Raw genomic sequence first — 17,981 nt, 5'->3', positions numbered from 1 at the left:
AATGTTCATATATTTTTAAAAATGTTTGAAATTTTTAAGAAAATATTCAATGAAAGTAATTCAAAAACAAATCACGATTAAGAAAATGATACCCCGTAAAAAGATTAAGAAAATGATAAAAAGGAAACAATGTTCATGGATATGACATAAGTTTACAAATTTGAAAAAACTTCACATATTTCATTTTTTTCAATATTTTTAAAATAAAATAAATAAATAAAAAGAAGAATAAGATAACAAAGAAAAAACCAGACAAAGAACAGATGAGAAAAAGCAAAAGGAAAAAAAGAAAAAAAAACTAAAAACCAGATCACGAAGGTTTGGATGCGGCCCAAAAAAAGTGGAAAAAGTGGGTCGACCAAGAAACACACAAGGGCTAAACTCGCCCCATATAGACAAACCTCGAAATCACTAATTAAGAAGTACTCGTTGCAAAAAACACTTCACTTTCCTACTCCCTCCTTCCATTTATATAAGGCCTAATGCGTTTTTCAAGACCGTCTTTGACTATTGATAAAATTAATACTACATGACATGCATAATGTGAAAATTATATCATTGAAAGCTCCTTTCACATACGAATTTGATGATGTGCTTTTGTGTAAGTTGCATGTCATATATTATTGCTCTAACATTTGGTCAAATTTAGCCTCGAAAAACGCATTAGGCCCTATATAGATAGAAGGAGGGAGTAGGTTGCAACAAGTGGCGCACATGCAGCGCGCCACTTGTCGCAACTTGGGGGTTTTCCCTTTTTTCGTAGATCTGTTTATTCAAAACGTTTTATCTCTTAAACCGTGTGTCCAAATGTCGAACCGTTTTCATCATTGGATTCCTCGCGTCGAGATCTTCAAAATTAGATCCATGTTGATAGATTTGACGAACTTTTTTTTCACGAAAAAAACCGGACGAAAAAAACCGGGCGAAAAAACCGAACCGGGAGTAAGGTTTTTTCCCTTTCCGAAAGAGGCACGCCCGTGCCTCTCGCGAAATCACAACCGTGCCTCTCATGGAAGCAAAACCGTGACTCTCGTGGAAGGAAAAAAAACAGAAAACACGTTTTTTTTCGTTTTCAAGAGGCACGACGGTGACTCTCGCGAAAGCAAAATCGTGACTCTCGTGAAAGAAAAAAAAACGCGTATTTTTTCCCCTTTCCGAGAGGCACGGCCGTGACTTTCGCGTAAGCACAACCATGCCTCTCGTGAAAGCAAAACCGTGACTCTCACGAAAGAAAAAAAACAGAAAACGCGTTTTGTTTTTCCCTTTCCGAGAGGCACGGCCGTGACTCTCGCAAAAGCATAACCGTGCCTCTCGCGGAAGAAAAACCGTGACTCTGGCAAAAGAAAAAAAAACAAAAAACGCGTTTTTTTTCGTTTCCGAAAAGCACGGTCGTGACTCTCGATAAAGCACAACTGTGCCTCTCGCGGAAGAAAAACCGTGACTTTTGCGAAAGGAAAAAAAAAAGAAAACGCGTTTTTCGCGCAATTTTTTTTTTTCGAAATTTCTTTTGGTCGAAAAGCTAAGAAAGACCGAGGGAAAACCAAAACGTCGAAAAAACCCGGGAAAAAACCGTTTAAAAAGCCGAAAATGCATGTGAAAAAAAAAATCTGAAGAGAACGTCCAAAGCGCGACACGTGGCGAATGGCTGAGAGCGCGCCAAATGGCGCTGATCGTTGCGAGGCTCCGGAAGGAGCGCTCGTTAACTAGTTGCCCCCGACAGACCTCTATCAGCCTCTTGTTTCTCAAAGAAAAAAAACTCTATTAGCCTCTTAAGGATTTTCCTGCGACCTGCAGTATTACTTTGATCTGGACTATCGGGATTACAGGGGGTTGTTAGCAAGAGGCGATATCAAGGGTGACCAGGGTTTCACCGGCCCGCCGCCGCCTCTTTCCCGGGACGGCGCCCGAGGTGCCGTGGCTGGTCTCTCGCCCTTGCTAGGGTGCAGCAACAACTCCGGTGCAGGCTTCATGTGTTGATCTCCTCGTGTGTATGTGTGCGCTGCTTGCATGTCATGAGGAATTCATCCAATGCTTCGTTTGCGTACATACAGCTTCCCTGATGGTGCTTAGGGAACTTGCTTGTTAATCGGATCTGAAGACAAATTTGGATTTGTTCAAGCTTTTCTGTCCCGCCGCTGTCTAGTGCAGTGATCGGTTTTCTGTCCCGGCGTTGTTTGGCAGTGATCGATTTTTTGTCCCGGCGTTGTTTGGCAGCGATCGGTTCTCTTTACTACAATTCTGGCCGTTTTCTCGGCGAGTTTTTTGCACCTCTATTATCCATCTATTCAGATCGTGCACACTCCCCTCGAGAGTGTTCGCTAGGCGCAATGAAAATACTATGTTGGAACTGTCGTGGTTTGGCCAGCACCGCCGCAGTGAGATCACTTCTGGAGTCTGGACGTCCAGAAGCAGTGGGGGCCGGGTGTGTTTTTCCTGTCTGAGACACATTTGAACACAGTTAATGCAGAAAAAGCGAGAAGGAAATTAAACATGGAGCATATGGAGGTAGTTGACAGTGTGGGAGCGAGTGGAGGATTAATTCTTTTCTGGCGAAATCCGGTTCATATCCAACTGAAAGATAAATCAAAGAATTTTATTGATGTTGTGGTAGGAGCACTGGGTGACGAACCTGGGAGGTTCACAGGGTTCTATGGGGAACCAAGGTGGGAAGATAAACATCTGCCGTGAGGATACATTGGTAGTCTGTACCAACAAGATCGTCTTCCATGAATGGTAGGAGGTGATTTTAATGAGATCTTGTACTCACACGAGAAGGAAGGCGGCCCTCCGAGACCAATGAATATGATGCAAAATTTTCGAAATGCACTGGTAGACTGTGAGTTGGAGGACATGAGGTTCATCGGTGATCAGTTCACTTGGAGGAGACGTAGACTACGTGAACGATTGGATAGAAGTGTTTGCAACGGCCAATTCCATGGCTTGTTTCCTAGCGCCAAGGTCACTAATACCTTACATACTGAGTCAGATCATAGACCTGTACTAATTGATACTGGTGGTGACGTTGCCAGTGATCAAGTCCGTGTCAAAATTAAACAGTTTGAGGCCCGCTGGCTTAAAGAGGAGGACGTGACGCAGCTAGTTTCAGATGCATGGGATAGAACCGATCCACACGCATCGTTGGCGGACCGTACCGCGGCAGTGCATGCTGAAATGCATATATGGGACAGAGAGATCCTTAAGACGCCTCACAAACGTCTTAAAAATTTGAAGGCGGAGCTGGAAAATTTGGACCGGCAAGGAATCTTGTTAATTGAGATCGAGGAAAACCTAGAAAAGAAGGAAATTTATTGGGTTCAACGAAGCTGTGCAAACTGGCTGAAATTTGGAGATCGCAATACCAATTTTTTCAATAATTTTGCCACTGCACGAAAAAAATTCACATCCGACGGCTTATGAATGATAATGGTACATGGCTAGAATATAACGAGTCTATGAGAAGTTTAATCTCAGATTACTTCCAGCATCTTTTTTCTTCAGAAGTTGATTTACCTGATGACAGAGTCTTGAATAAAGTGAAACATTGTGTAACGGATTACATAAATGAAACTCTTTTAGCACCTTACACAGCGGAGGAAGTGAAGAATGCTCTTTTTAGCATTGGTGACTTATAAAGGCCCCGGGCCGGATGGGCTACATGGCATTTTCTATAAAAAGTTCTGGCCTATCCTAGGTGAGGACTTGATTAGGGAAGTGCTTCAGGCAGTAAACAGTGGTGTTGACCGGATTAATTGCTTCAAACACTTAATAGAGAGGATCCATAAATTGGTAAATGAATGGAAAGCGAGAACCCTCTCCTTTGGAGGTAAGGAGGCCTTATTGAAAGCGGTGGCCCAAGCCATCCCTATGTACGCGATGAGTGTGTTTAAATTTCCGAAGAAAATTTGTAAGGGGATCACTGATGCAATATCGCAGTAATGGTGGGGTGACGAGGATGGCCAACGTAGGATGCATTGGTCTGTAGGGTGGAAAATGTGTGTACCGAAGGAGCAAGGAGGTATGGGTTTTCGTGACGTTCACAGTTTCAATTTGACGATGCTGGCAAAACAGTGTTGGAGGTTGATTGAGAACAATGAATCATTGTGCGCCGGAGTGTTGAGAGCTAGATATTACCCCAATGGGGATATTCTTAACTATGAATTAAAAAAAAGGTCATCGTATGTATGGCGGAGTATATGGGCAGGGATCCAAATTTTCAAGAAGGGATGCATTTGAAGAGTAGGAGATGGTGCAAAAATAGATATTTGAAGTGGTGATAGTAAGGGGTAATCAACTATTATCAAGAGTAAATGATCTTATAGACTCAGTTACGGGGGAGTGGGATGAACAACTTTTGGCATATTGATGGTGCAAAAGTGGACCGGACCACTCACACACCGACAATCCTGCATGCACGGTAAGTAACATAGTAATTATCTAACCCCATGAATTTCACGTTTCTGGACCCCCCCCCCCCCCCCTTTCCCTCTAATCCAACCAGAAATAGCCAACTAACAGCAATCCACAGAATTCCTAGAACCTCGTCACACACATAGGCTAAAATAAAAATGTATATCTTATTCAATATCATAAATTTTATAAAAATGTTTGTCATATTAAAAAATGTCATCCAATGAAAAATTTGTTCATTGAATTAAAAATGTGTACATTGAAATAAAAAATGTTCATCATATTCAAAATTGTTCATCGACTTCGAAAATGTTCATGAATTTATAATTTGTTCATCAAATCCAGAAAAAAGTACATTCAATTTATTATTGCTCATAAATTACCAAAATATTCATCGATATTAAAAAATGTTCATAAAAAATTAAAACAAAAAACCATCAAAATAAAAAAATTTCATCAAAATTACGAAGTTGTTATGTTTCAGAAATCGGGAAGATTTGTCTGAATTCCTGAACATTATTTTAATTTTGTGAATAGTTTTGCACTGGTGAACATTTTTTTAAATCTTGAACTTTTTCATAGAAGCAAAAAAAATAACGAGAAAAGGAGCCATGCCCCACACCTAGGGCGGCCCAAGGTCGCGCCTGGGGGGCGAGGGGCTGCATGCTGGCTTCTTTCCCAAGGTGTAGGTCGCTATATAGTAGGGACCCCCCCCCCCCCCCCCCCGAAGTACACTTTGGTCGCTGGTTGTATATACACCCTATATGGGGATTTTTTTTAATAATTCAATAAAAACTCAAAATAGTTCAGAAATTTTTTCAGAATTTGACTTACTTTTGCACTAGTATATAAATTTCCACGAAAAAAACCCAACGTTGACTTCACAGCGAAAAAGACAAAATTTATTTGCTATTATAGGTCACTATTCACACTATTTTGACCAAAAAATTATCTTTTTTGAAAAGAAGTCAAAGGAGGATTTTATTTTTGTGTAATTTTTCTCACAAGTAAAATGTAAGGTCAAGTTTATTTCAAAAATATTTTCAGAATTTTTTGACATTTTCTTAAATTACTATTTTCTCTCTATATAGAGTGTATATGTTCCCATAGACCAAAAGTTCCCCTCCGAGGCCCCCCGCGCAATAGGGAGTATTGTATTGGATGCCTGCAAGAAGATTCTATTGTTGTGCGCTACAACATCCAAAACAGGGGATCTCCGTTTGGACATGGCGCTTGAATGAGAATGATAATGGGCCAACCACACTGTGGCCTATTAATGTATATTTTTATTTTGGTTTGACAAAATTAACCTAAACTTTATATAGTAATTTTGTAATATTATTGTATTTTTAGTAAAGAAGCAAACTATATATATAATTGGAAATTCATGTACCTGTAAACAAATGTTCTTATATAAAAAAGTCCATTTTCTATTTAATGAAAATTTACTATAAATTACGATATAGAATTTATGTAAAAATTCGATGCAATTAGTTTTAAAAATATAAATGTGCGTTACAATATATATACACATAAATTTGAAAGAAATTACCTATTTTTCTACAAATTATAATTTGATAAAATTCAAAAAAAAACTTAAAGTGAGCAAAAAAGGAATAATAACACAAAAGAGAAAAGGGAAAAAATTAACAACAGAAAACACAAAAAGGAAATAAAGCATAAAGGGGAAGAAGAAGGAAAAAAATGTGTCACACCTAACGGGTGGCATATAGGAATTCTGCTGAATCCAAGCAAACCATTTGTATGGAAGCGTAAATTTCCTCCCCTAATGGCAGCTCACCATATAGGAATTGGGGAACTGTATACAATCTCAGATATGTAATTTGAATCTGGAAGGGAGAGAGAGGGGAAGACATGAGAATAGGTGAGTTTACACCCTCAAATTTTGATAACCCTCCAACACATGCCTCACACACTTTACGCGAACAACAGCCGAGTAGCTGGACAGGGGAATCTTATACGGCGCGTAGCCGAGTAGCTAGCCCGTTTTTATTTTATTTTTTGTTTTTTCCTTTTCTTTTCTGTTTTCCTTTTTCTTTCCTCTTTGTTCATCTTTACTTTTTCACCTTTTTTGTGAATTTTATTTTCAAATTCGCAAACATTTTTTTGGTTCATCGAATTCATAAAATGTCCGTAGATGTAAAAATGTTTATTGAATTCAACATTTTGTTCATCGGATTAGAAATTGTTCATCAAATTAAAAAAAACTCCGTCCTAAAAAAATGTTCATTAAATCCCAATTTTTTAATCGTTTTCGAAAAATCTTTATCAAATTCAAAAAATACATTGACTTCAACAAAACAGGGAGTGTCCATCTGGGGATTTCCTATTTGGCGCTTATGCGCCCGTTTGCGAATGGGCGCCTCCAGCGCCCCCTTCGCTGGCGAGCTGGGCCGGCCCATGTACGTTCTGTTTTATTCTGGAAAAAGGTTCAAAAAACATTATTTAGAAATTGTTCATCAAATTAAAAAAAACTCCGTCCTAACAAAATTTTCATTAAATCCCAACTTTTTCGTCGTTTTCGAAAAATCTTTATCAAATTCAAAAAATACATTGACTTCAACAAAACAGGGAGTGTCCATCCGGGGATTTCCTATTTGGCGCTTATGCGCCCGTTTGCGAACGGGCGCCTGCAGCGCGCCCCCTTCGCTGGCGAGCTGGGCCGGCCCATGTACGTTCTGTTTTATTCTGGAAAAAGGTTCAAAAAACATTATTCTGGAAAAAGGTTCTAAAATCATTGCGGACTACCCGGATTCGAACTCGCGATCACTGCCTTCATCTCCAACGACGGTAACCACAACACCACAAAACCACACGTGATTTGTAGCTTGTTTTTTTTTTCTCTAATTGCTCTCTTCAGCTGCAGGGATCCTCCAAACCGGGTTTTTTTTCTCTATTTCTGATCCGTGAACTACCATCTTTTCCCTCTATTTCCTATCTATTCATTCCTCTTTTCCTTTTTCCCTTTTCTTTTTTTCCTTTTTCTTTTTTCTTTTTCCTTTTTTTTGTTCTTACTAGTTTGATGTTTTTGCTTGAAATTTGTGAACTTTTTTCTTAAAAATCGATGAACTTTTTCAAATTCGACGAACTCTTTTCCAAATTTGATGAACTTTTTTCAAATTCGATGAACTTTTTTTAAATCCGATGAACTCTTTTCCAAATTCGATGAACTTTTTTCAAATCCGATGAACTCTTTTTCAAATTTGATGAACTATTTTCCAAATTCGATAAACTTTTTCAAATTTGATGAACTTTTTTCAGATCCAATGAACTTTTTTCCAAATCCGATGAACTTTTTTTCAAATTCGATGAACTTTTCTTGATTTTTTTTTCAAATTCGATGAACTTTTTTTCAAATTCGATGAACTATTTTCAAGTTTGATGAACATTAAATAAAAATCCATTAACCTTTTTTCAATTGTGATGAATGTTTTTCAAAAATAATAACAGTTTTTTCAAATTTGATGAACCTTTTTTGAAAACCGATGAACTTTTTTCAGGTTAGTGTAATTTTCTTCCAAAATGAAGAACAAATTTTCAAAATCCATGAACTATTTCAATGTCACGATCTTTTTCCAAAAAAAAATCTATGAAATAGAATAGCGCGGCGACATTATTTATTATGCCGTTGCAGCTGTAAATAATCACCACTTGCATGATAGGTCAAGTGGCTGGTGGTCTCGTACCTGAATTGGAAGGTTGTGTGTTTGAGACCTGACCTGGGGATATCTTTTTCCGTTTTTTTTCGCGAGTCTTTTTGTTTGCTGCTGAGCGCGATTCGTGGGCCGGCCCAACTGGGCGCCGTAGCGAGCGCCAGGGAGAGATTCGGGCGCCTGAAGCGCCCGATGCTCCTATATGCCGCCTGTGCGCGTCAGATCGTTACGACTTCGCTGAAGCGACGCGCACACGGGCCGGCCCAACCATCTTGCTGTGAGCGAAAAAACGAAAAAATAAGAAGCGCATGCCTGGGATCGAACCGACAACCTCATGCTCGAATCCTGTGAGGCTAAACAGCCAAGCTAGCTACCTCAAACGTTTTACATGCAGCGCCAATCTTAAAGTAGAACGTACAGAGGCAAATCCTTTAAAAAAATCGTTCAACATTTTTATAATATACGTTGAAGAAATTTTAAAATACAGTGAATGTTTTTGTAAAAAAATAGTGAACAAATTTAAAATACCAACATGGACATTTTATGGGTATATGTTAAACAATTTTTTAATATATGATGAACACAACTTAAATACGCAATGAACATTTTCTAAATACACGTTGAAAAATTTCATAATATACAATGAAATTTTTTGTAATACACAATGAACATTTTCTAATATATGTTGAACAATTTAATAATATACAATGAACATTTTTGTAATACATAATGAACATTTTCTAATATACGTTGACCAATTTAAAAATATACAATTAACATTTTTGTAATACACAATGAACAATTTCACAGTGCAAGGTGAACTATGTCATAATATACGATGAGCATTTTCTTAATACATTGAAGATTTTTATAACACACGGTGAACTTTTTATATAAATACACAATAATGAGAAGAAGAACAGAAACAGGAAATAGAAAAGGAAACGTAAAAGCAAGAAAATGAAAGGACAAAAAGAATCAAAACAGAAGAATAGAAACCGGCCAAAACAGTGAAAAAACTGAAAGCAAAAAAATCATCTACATCTACATCTACGTCTACACTACTATTAAAAGAGCAAACGTAAATTCTCCTAACTCCACACAACAAACTGTACACAGGATAACCAAAGCCCTCCGATGAAATCAACTTAAGTAGATCCTACCGTTGATATTACGCTAATGATCTGCCACGCAAATCAACGCCCCGGATTGGATGTTCTGCCGAGCAGACGCTCCATGGTCTGTCAATTTCCATCCCCGATCCGCGCCCGCAGCTCCGGATTTTCGGATTGATTCCACCGGAATCGTGGCTCCTCGACCCATTTTTATTTGGCCCCACATCGGAAAGAACGGATCCGCAGCAACCTTGCCCACCATGGAGGCGGTGATAGCGGCGGCGGAAGAGAGCGTGCGTGCCCAATGGGGCTACGAAGACGGTGGTCGTGGCCGAGGACAGGCGATATCACCAGGGCGACAACAATTACGGCGACGGCAACAACCATGGCGGCCTGCGGTGAGCGTAGCAACTACGGCGGCCGCGGCGGCCGAGGAGGAGGAGGAGGAGGCCAGAGTCAGCCGCCCCCGACATGCACCAAGCCGCACTGCCGCAGGGCCTCCCCTCTTCGAGCGCTACCACGCAGAGGCAACACAGCTCGGGAAGAAGTTCCAGGCGATGGACATCAGTCGTGCCGCTGTAGATCCAATCGACCGGCGATGGAGCAGCTATTGGCGTTCCTCCGCGTGGCACCAGGTGCGTCACTCCTCCTCCATAATCCTCTCCCCGCCTCGCGGTCCCTACCAGAAGCCTTGCAAGCCGCAGCCTCCCAGATCCTCCTCTCAACGCATCTCCGCTTCCCCTGCGATGTTGCCGGCTTCACGATCTCCACCATGATGGGAGTCACAAGCTCAAGGGAGTGCGTCGAGGCCATGGCGATGTTGCTCCCTTCCTACCGTCCTCACCGTGTTCCGCCACTTGCGGCAGGAATCCATGGCGCAGGCGGAGAAACCTCCTGCCGAGGAGTGATCCCTCCGTCATAAGACGAGGTTATTCAGTTACACTTACACACCCGCAGCTTAAAATTTGTTCCTTTCTATTTTTGCAGATTTTGAATTCAGTGTGGTACAGAACACCCACAAAATCATCACAAGGATTCATGAACCTACTTTCGAATGGAAGAAATGTGATGTTCAATTGCCATTAACCCGATCGATCTCTTGCATGGTAAATCTCCAATGGTCTGAATCTGGTTCCTCTGCGGACTATTATGATGTTTACAGAGTCGGATTTTGTGCAGGGGAAGGGGAGACCGAGGAGGAAATGGCGACCAAGAGGTGCGCAGGCACCCTGGGTGACAAGGGCCTCAGGGGGGAGAAGGTGTTCCTTAGTGCCGATCTGAATGTTCTGCTGGACGACGGCCTGAACATCACTGGTGACAACCGCATCCGCGCCTCCATGCCGTCCATCAAGTTCCTCATGGGGAAGGGCGCCAAGGTTGTCCTGGCCAACCATCTGGTGAGCGCACGCTTCTGCCATTCAGTCAGCCTCCCGTGTGGCGCACGACTGTAGCTGCTTGATGTCGTAAGCAACACCACTGGATGGCCCAGCCACCCCTTCATCGCAGACCTCGCTGGTATATTCCTTTGGGATCCCTATTCCTTTCTTGCTGTTCTGACAAAGGAAATTTCAAATCTTGTGTGTTTTTATTTGATACGCCCTGTGCCGAACTGCCGAAAACTTAATTCTAAGTGCCGCGACTGAAATTCCTGTTAAGTTCATATGTTGCAATTCTGAAGCTGGATTTTGTGTATGTATTTATTCTAATGTCCGTCGGATCGACTGTGCTAATTTACTTCTCATGTTGAACTGACGTGTGATACTGGGTTTTGTGTACTTTCAATAGTCTTGCAATTTTCGTTAGGATTTGGTGCGTAAGCATTTTCACATGATTTCTAACAATCTAGTTCATCTTTTCGTTGCAGAAGACTAACCAACTAGACGCAGATCCATTTCATTCTACTAAGTGTCCCAGGCTGTGTATGCTAGCCTCCTCCGCTACATTTGCAGGCCGCCGAGTCCAACTCCTCTGCGGTGCAGATCACCCGCCCACCGCGCTGCGCAACTCACGATGCAGGCGGCCCTCCTCCACGGTGAGGTGTTCTTCATGCTCATCGATATTAGTTTAATTCAGAGTCTGTTTTGGTGTGTTTGGAGTGTGGATGGTAAGACGATGTGCTCAAATAGAATTAGAAGAGCAGGCATATCCATATGGTGGTACTTTTTTCATAATAAATGGTGGTGGTGCTAATTAACTATTGGCTCTTAGTTTGATTCAGAGTCTAGGTGCACTGCTAGAAACTTACTTTAGCAATTTCGCAAAGAAAAATCGACTTTTTGTTTAGCTGTTTGAACTTACTTTTCATATATGCTGATCACGGTTTAATTTCAAAATGAAAAGAGAATCCAATCCATACTGTGCTATAGTACTTTTTGGTGTAAACTAATTCAAGAGTACTACTTGAAATCTGATGGGGAATACTGATGATGCGTCATTTTGGACTAATCTTCTTAACTGAGACCAAATTTAAATGCCCTAGAGGCCGTAACACTAGGATGACTTACTCCTTTCAGCATCTAACATTTATTACCAAAAAAAAATTTGAGAAAACTCCAGTTATGGTGATCATGTAGGCATGAGCCCCTGTGTTCTGGACAACTAAGGTTACATGCAAAATTACCTGATCATGTAGCAATTCGGATTTAGACGCATGCATTTAGATTGGGTGGTGAAGCGAGCCCGCCATTTTATTTCTCTGAAAGAACTATACAATGATCTTTGGCTATTGCTTTCAGTATTACAGTGACAACCTTTCTATGGTATTTTGTTGGACAACTTTTTGTGTAATGTCTAGCACCTCAATATACGTTAAATAAGTGCAAGCTTGGGTATATATTTTTCTCTCTCTCATGTTGTATTCATTTTATTTGCTCTGCTACTTTGGGTAAATAGAATCACACACAAGCTCCAGTTAGTTCCTTATTTTGTCTGTTTCAGACTTAGGATTGTAGGGAAAAGTGTGAACTATGAATTCATACCAGAACTGGATTGGCCATGGCACGTCTTCACCGACGAGTCATGACGTCGACAACAATATTGAAGATTTCCCGTTTCCTTTGTTTTCAAGCATCTCTCAAAAGTATAATATATGCAGGTTCATCATTCATGCGAGGGATATGAAAGATGAAACAAAAGTAAAAGGTGTTTATGCCTACGGGCTATGGAGCATCATAATGTTGGAGGAGTGTCGTGCCGATTTTATAAATCCAGTAGCATCCTACTACTCGCAGTTTCTGTGGTTCAATCAAATCAATAGTACAATTTTCAAATGATAAATTTGTTACGGTTAGATATAATTTTTGAAGTTTCGAGGTTTTGTGAGATGAGATGATGGCTCATATATGTCATTTTGGCAAAAGTCCCACTACGGTCATATCTTGTAGTTCAATTAGATAATGCAGTTTTCAAATGATACGTGATATGGTGATATGCTTTTATTTATGTATTTCCTATATTCCTCACCACCGGCATTTGTGCATGAATTGGCTACATGTGTGCAAAGCTGACTAAATAAGAATGAGATGAATTACATGTCTGCAAAACTAACCAAATATGAATGAGATGAATTTCTGGGCCGCAGTTTGTGCCAGAGCTTACTAGGAAAGAAACGCTCTATGGCAAAATCACCACTCTCCTATTATTTTTATTTTCACCGGTTTACGGACTTCATTCTTCACCAGAAGCCGCGGAAAATATTTATGAATAGCAACAAAACTAGCAATAACTATGTTTGTTTCTATGCCGCCCTGCTCCATGTAAGTCGACAAGTCTTTTACAATATCAGTCAGATAACAAATATAATTTTTCACCATGTTAATTTTTTTAATTTAAATTAGACTTTATTCCTCAAATAATGCTCATATCGTTTACAAGGAGATGTTAATTAGCAATACTACATGCTAGAGTCCATTCCCTGGTAGTACTTAACTTCCTCTTTGCAGAATCCACATACTATGTATTAACGTACATGTTAAAAATATGCTTACACAGGAGATTTTTCTTCTTCTCACGGTTATACGTGCATTGCACGTGCACGCTTACTAGTAGAAGAAAAACGAAAAAAAACCCGCAAGAGACAAGGAAAACAGCAGCGAACGAAATCCGTATGTGGGCCGGCCCAAGTGGCGACTTGCTTCAGCGAAGGCTCGTCCTTTTGACGCCTGCGGGCGTCAAATAGGATTTGCCCTCCCGTCCGTCCTCGCGCGAGGTCCCTGCTGGACGCAACCAGACGACGCTCAGTTTGGGCCTTGTGTTTTTCCCTTGGTACCTTGGGCCTCGAGGCCTGTTACTGGGCCTAGGTCACAGACATGGGTTGTTACAGAATGATTGCTGAACCAAATATGATATTGGACAGTCGAATATTTAGGCCCATTTCATTATCCGCTTAACGGTGATACAATTAGAAGATATGTTCACCCCTCAAAAGAAATAAAATTAGAAGATATCCTTTGGGACCACAAACGGACGAACGCAATATATCCATTCTATTACAGCCCAAAATGGCAATCATTTCCCAACCATCAGGACAATTTGCATGCAGGGAACTCTATTATTTTGCTCATGATAAGGTTACAACTTACAAGTGCCATTGCTAATTGATATAGAAACTAGAAGGGTTGGGCGCGCTTTGTTGCGCCGTTGGTGCCATTGGGTTTCTTCAAAAAATAATCACCCCGTTTCAAAAGATAAGGTGTATTACTTTTTTGAAAAGTTAAACGTTTTAAGATTGATCAAGTTTGTAGAGAAATATATCAAAATCCATAATATCAATTCATATTTTTAAATTCACCGTGGAATGAATTTCCATACTTTTTTGTTTAATATTTTGAATGTCGATATTTTTGCTCTGAAGTTAGTCAAAGTTAAAGAAATTTGACTTTCAACAAACTAATATCCCTTATATTTTGGAACTTATGAAATATTTAATTTGGCGGGTGGGGGATGATAGAGTGTGTTTTATTTTTATTTATAATGCGGTGATTCGGTGTGTCTTTCGTGGTGTGATTCTATGTTATCTGCCAACCAACCTATATTTATGTGGGAAATTTCTGTATCAGCAGTCGCATGTACTACTATATTGGTGCCACAATATCACATGGTGTGGCTTCTTTTTTCCTGGTGATGGGAGGATGCGTGGGATTGATATATTTTTGTAGGTCGGTTGTTGCAGATTGATTTGAAAAATCGTTGGGCTGGTCAAAATCGTAAACCAAATCCAAAATTAAATACCACAATTGAATAAAAGAGATTTAAAATTAGGAAACATAATGAATTAAAAGAATTGAATGGGAGAGTTTGAGAAAGTGTTGACCCGGTCAAAATCGGTTGATCCAATTCTAAATTGAACACGTTAATTAATTATGAGGCCTTAAAAATTAGGAAACATAGTGTATAGTATAAACTAATTGAATGATAGAGCTTTAAGAAACTGTTGACCCGGTCAAAATTGAATGATACAATTCTAATTGGAGACCTCAATTGAATGTGGGCTCTTTAAAACTAGGGAGCTTAGTGTTATAGAGGATGTTGACCTGGTCAAAATCGGTTGGTCCAATTCTAAACTGAATATGTTATTTAATTACGAGGCCTTAAAAATTAAGAAGCATAGTGCATAGTATAAACTAATTGAATGATAGTGCTTTAAGAAATTGTTGACCCGGTCAAAATCGAATTACACAATTCTAATTGGAGACCTCAGTGGAATGTGGGCTCTTTAAAACTAGGGAACTTAGTGTTATAGATGATAAGTTCCTCGAAATAAAAAACAAAACTATGTTTGCTTGTATATAGAGTATAACTTTTTTCCTGATTTTTTATTGACGCATAAATATAGTATTGGGGGTACAAGCACAATGAGCACACATCCGTCTTCTGCATATTTAGGATGAACATAACAACACAAATTCACACACGTAAAATATAACACTTACAAAGCACAAAGTCATATAAGAACGAAACTATGCCTAGGCAGAGAGAGAGAGAGAAAAGAAAAGAGAGCAATCAAAATAGTGATCGCCCTTATACAACAACGACCATCCACCCAACCATTTCTTGACAACACAAGGACTACGGGAATGTTCTCCAAAAGCAACAACCTCATGAAGTGAGAGACATGTAAGCGCTGCCGTCGACGGATCCGACCACTGAAGGGTAGATCATGTGTTTTCACCCTGAAGATTGAGTCTGAGTGAATTCCAGTAACATCTTCAACAAGTAACGACGTGAAAACGACACCATTGTCAGGTATAACCAACTAGGGTTAGACATAGGGTTTTCACTATAGAGCTCAAGACGAGGTACTCGAGAAGCACCATCCAATCGAAGTCATCCTATGTTGTCACTTCCACTTTCCATAATCTCAGGAACTGCATACGCACACAGTTATGACATGAGATGCCATGCGACAAATGACCATGCCCGCATGAGCAGATAGTGGAGTCGTGACAGGTGCCACTTGCCAGAACACGATGTAGACTTTGACAAGGGAGGAAGGTCATCGACACCGTCAAAATCCTGAGTCTGGGATGCTTCGATGACCCCACATCTTCCTAACACGTGACAGCCGATGACTGATTTGCATCTAACGACAACACCACATGATGCCACTACCTTCGCCGTCTCGCTTGTGGCAGCAGCTAACTCTAAGGTGGAGGATACGACCACCATCATGCATTGCCACTAACGATGCAGATCGTCAACCGATCGTATTTGAAGGTCCAATCCTCTCCAGCAACCGTTGTCCGTGATGTCGCATTCAACGGGGCAGCGCCAGCCAGCCGAACACGACCGACACCGCCCAATAGTGGGCATGCTAGACCATTGTATGGACACTGCCACACTGCTCCATGGCCACCATCTCATCTCGCCATGCCCGGACTTCGAAGATATGCCATAGGAACAACGCCGACTGTCGGTGTCAAAACCGGCGGATCTCGGGTAGGGGGTCCCGAACTGTGCGTCTAAGGCGGATGGTAACAGGAGGCAGGGGACACGATGTTTACCCAGGTTCGGGCCCTCTTGATGGAGGTAATACCCTACGTCCTACTTGGTTGATCTTGATGATATGAGTATTACAAGAGTTGATCTACGACGAGATCGTAGAGGCTAAACCCTAGAAGCTAGCCTATGGTATGATTATATGTTATCCTACGGACTAAACCCTCCGGTTTATATAGACGCCGGAGGGGGCTAGGGTTACACAGAGTCGGTTACAAGGGAGGAGATCTACATATCCGTATTGCCAAGCTTGCCTTCCACGCCAAGGAAAGTCCCATCCGGACACGAAACGAAGTCTTCAATCTTGTATCTTCATAGTCCAACAGTCCGGCCAAAGGATATAATCCGGCTGCGGAGACCCCCTAATCCAGGACTCCCTCAGTAGCCCCTGAACCAGGCTTCAATGACGATGAATCCGGCGCACAGTTTTGTCTTCGGCATTGCAAGGCGGGTTCCTCCTCCGAACACTTCATAGAAGATTTTGAACACAAGGATAGTGTCCGGCTCTGCAAAACAAGTTCCACATACCACTGTAGAGAGAATAATATTTTCACAAATCTAATCTACTGACACGTTTGACAGCATGACATCACGCCACGGCCCGGTCATTATTCGAACCGTTTTTCTCAACCAGCGCTGCACATATCGCGAGGCGGTTTTCCTGACACGTCTTGTCAAAGCAGAGATCGTGTCCCCCTTATTACGGGATTCTCATCAATACGAACGTGGGTAACCTAATCGTGCCTGTTGGTATGACTCCTTGATTTTAGGCAAGTCCCAAACGGCCACGAGGAGGACGCTTGATATTCATCCTCTTTATAAAGAGGTCAAGGCCTGTCCTTTTTCCCTCTAAAGAGGTCAAGGCCTGTCCTTTTTCCCTCTCGTGCTCAATCGAATCCTTCCCCCGCCTTGAGTTCCAACACCCACAGCTCAGGCCAGGCGCTTCGGACCTTCAACCATGTCCGGATCCAACCTCCAAGGTCGGTGGATGCCTTCCTCTGTCACAGAGGAGGATATCAAGAAGCTGAGAGAGGCCAGATATCTGACCGCCGAAATCTCGCACAGGCTGCCTGCCCGAGGGCAGGTCATCCCCACTCCCGAACCCAATGAGAGTGTTGTGTTCATCTCTCACTTCCTCTGAGGGCTAGGCCTTGCTCTGGATCCCTTTGTTAGGGGGCTCATGTTCTATTATGGGTTGGATTTCCATGATCTGGCCCCGGATTCCCTCCTTCACATCTCGTCATTCATCGTCGTGTGTGAGGCCTTCCTCCGCACTACCCCACACTTCGGCCTGTGGCTCAAGACTTTCAATGTGAAGCCGAAGATGATCGAGGGGCGGCACGCAGACTGCGGAGGTGCCGTAATAAGCAAAAGCGCTGATGCTCCATGGCCAGAGGGTTCCTTCCCAGAGGTGTCCAGTTTGTGGCAGCGGGAGTGGTTTTACGTCACAGCTCCCCGGAGTACCAAGTGGGTAGCCGCCTCTGCCTTTCGCTTAGGCCCCCCTCCACAGCTGACGTGATGGATCAACAAGGGGCTGAACTGGGGGCTGGTGAATGATGTGCCGATATTGCAGAGTCGCATCCGAGATCTCCCTGAGAGAGATGCCAGCCTGGTCTCGGTAATGCAAGTCGTGCTAGTTTGTCGGGTCCCGCCTTGCAAACGTCGACCCCTCCGTATGTGGGAGTTCAACCCGGAAGGACCGCAAATTATTCAGCACTTCCCCGACATGATGCTCGAAGAGATGTACAAATTGTTCTTCGGACCCCAAATAAAGTGTCAGACACTATCG

The 17,981-nt window shown here is 41.7% G+C and overlaps 1 long non-coding RNA gene across 1 annotated transcript; it reads left to right on the top strand.

Moving 5' to 3' along the window:
- Window positions 1–9,343: 9,343 nt before the first annotated feature.
- On the top strand, window positions 9,344–12,657 carry LOC125509293 (uncharacterized). The gene is made up of 5 exons (XR_007284035.2): window positions 9,344–9,831; window positions 10,184–10,302; window positions 10,376–10,711; window positions 11,061–11,228; window positions 12,291–12,657. It is a non-coding gene; the product is annotated as an uncharacterized LOC125509293 (long non-coding RNA).
- The last annotated feature ends 5,324 nt before the right edge of the window (window positions 12,658–17,981 follow it).

This window comes from Triticum urartu, chromosome 5A (genome assembly GCF_056163025.1).
Source record: "Triticum urartu cultivar PI428250 chromosome 5A, HENAU_Tu73, whole genome shotgun sequence".
Classification (NCBI taxonomy): Eukaryota; Viridiplantae; Streptophyta; class Magnoliopsida; order Poales; family Poaceae; genus Triticum; species Triticum urartu.
This window is presented reverse-complemented; position numbering and strand designations above follow the sequence as displayed.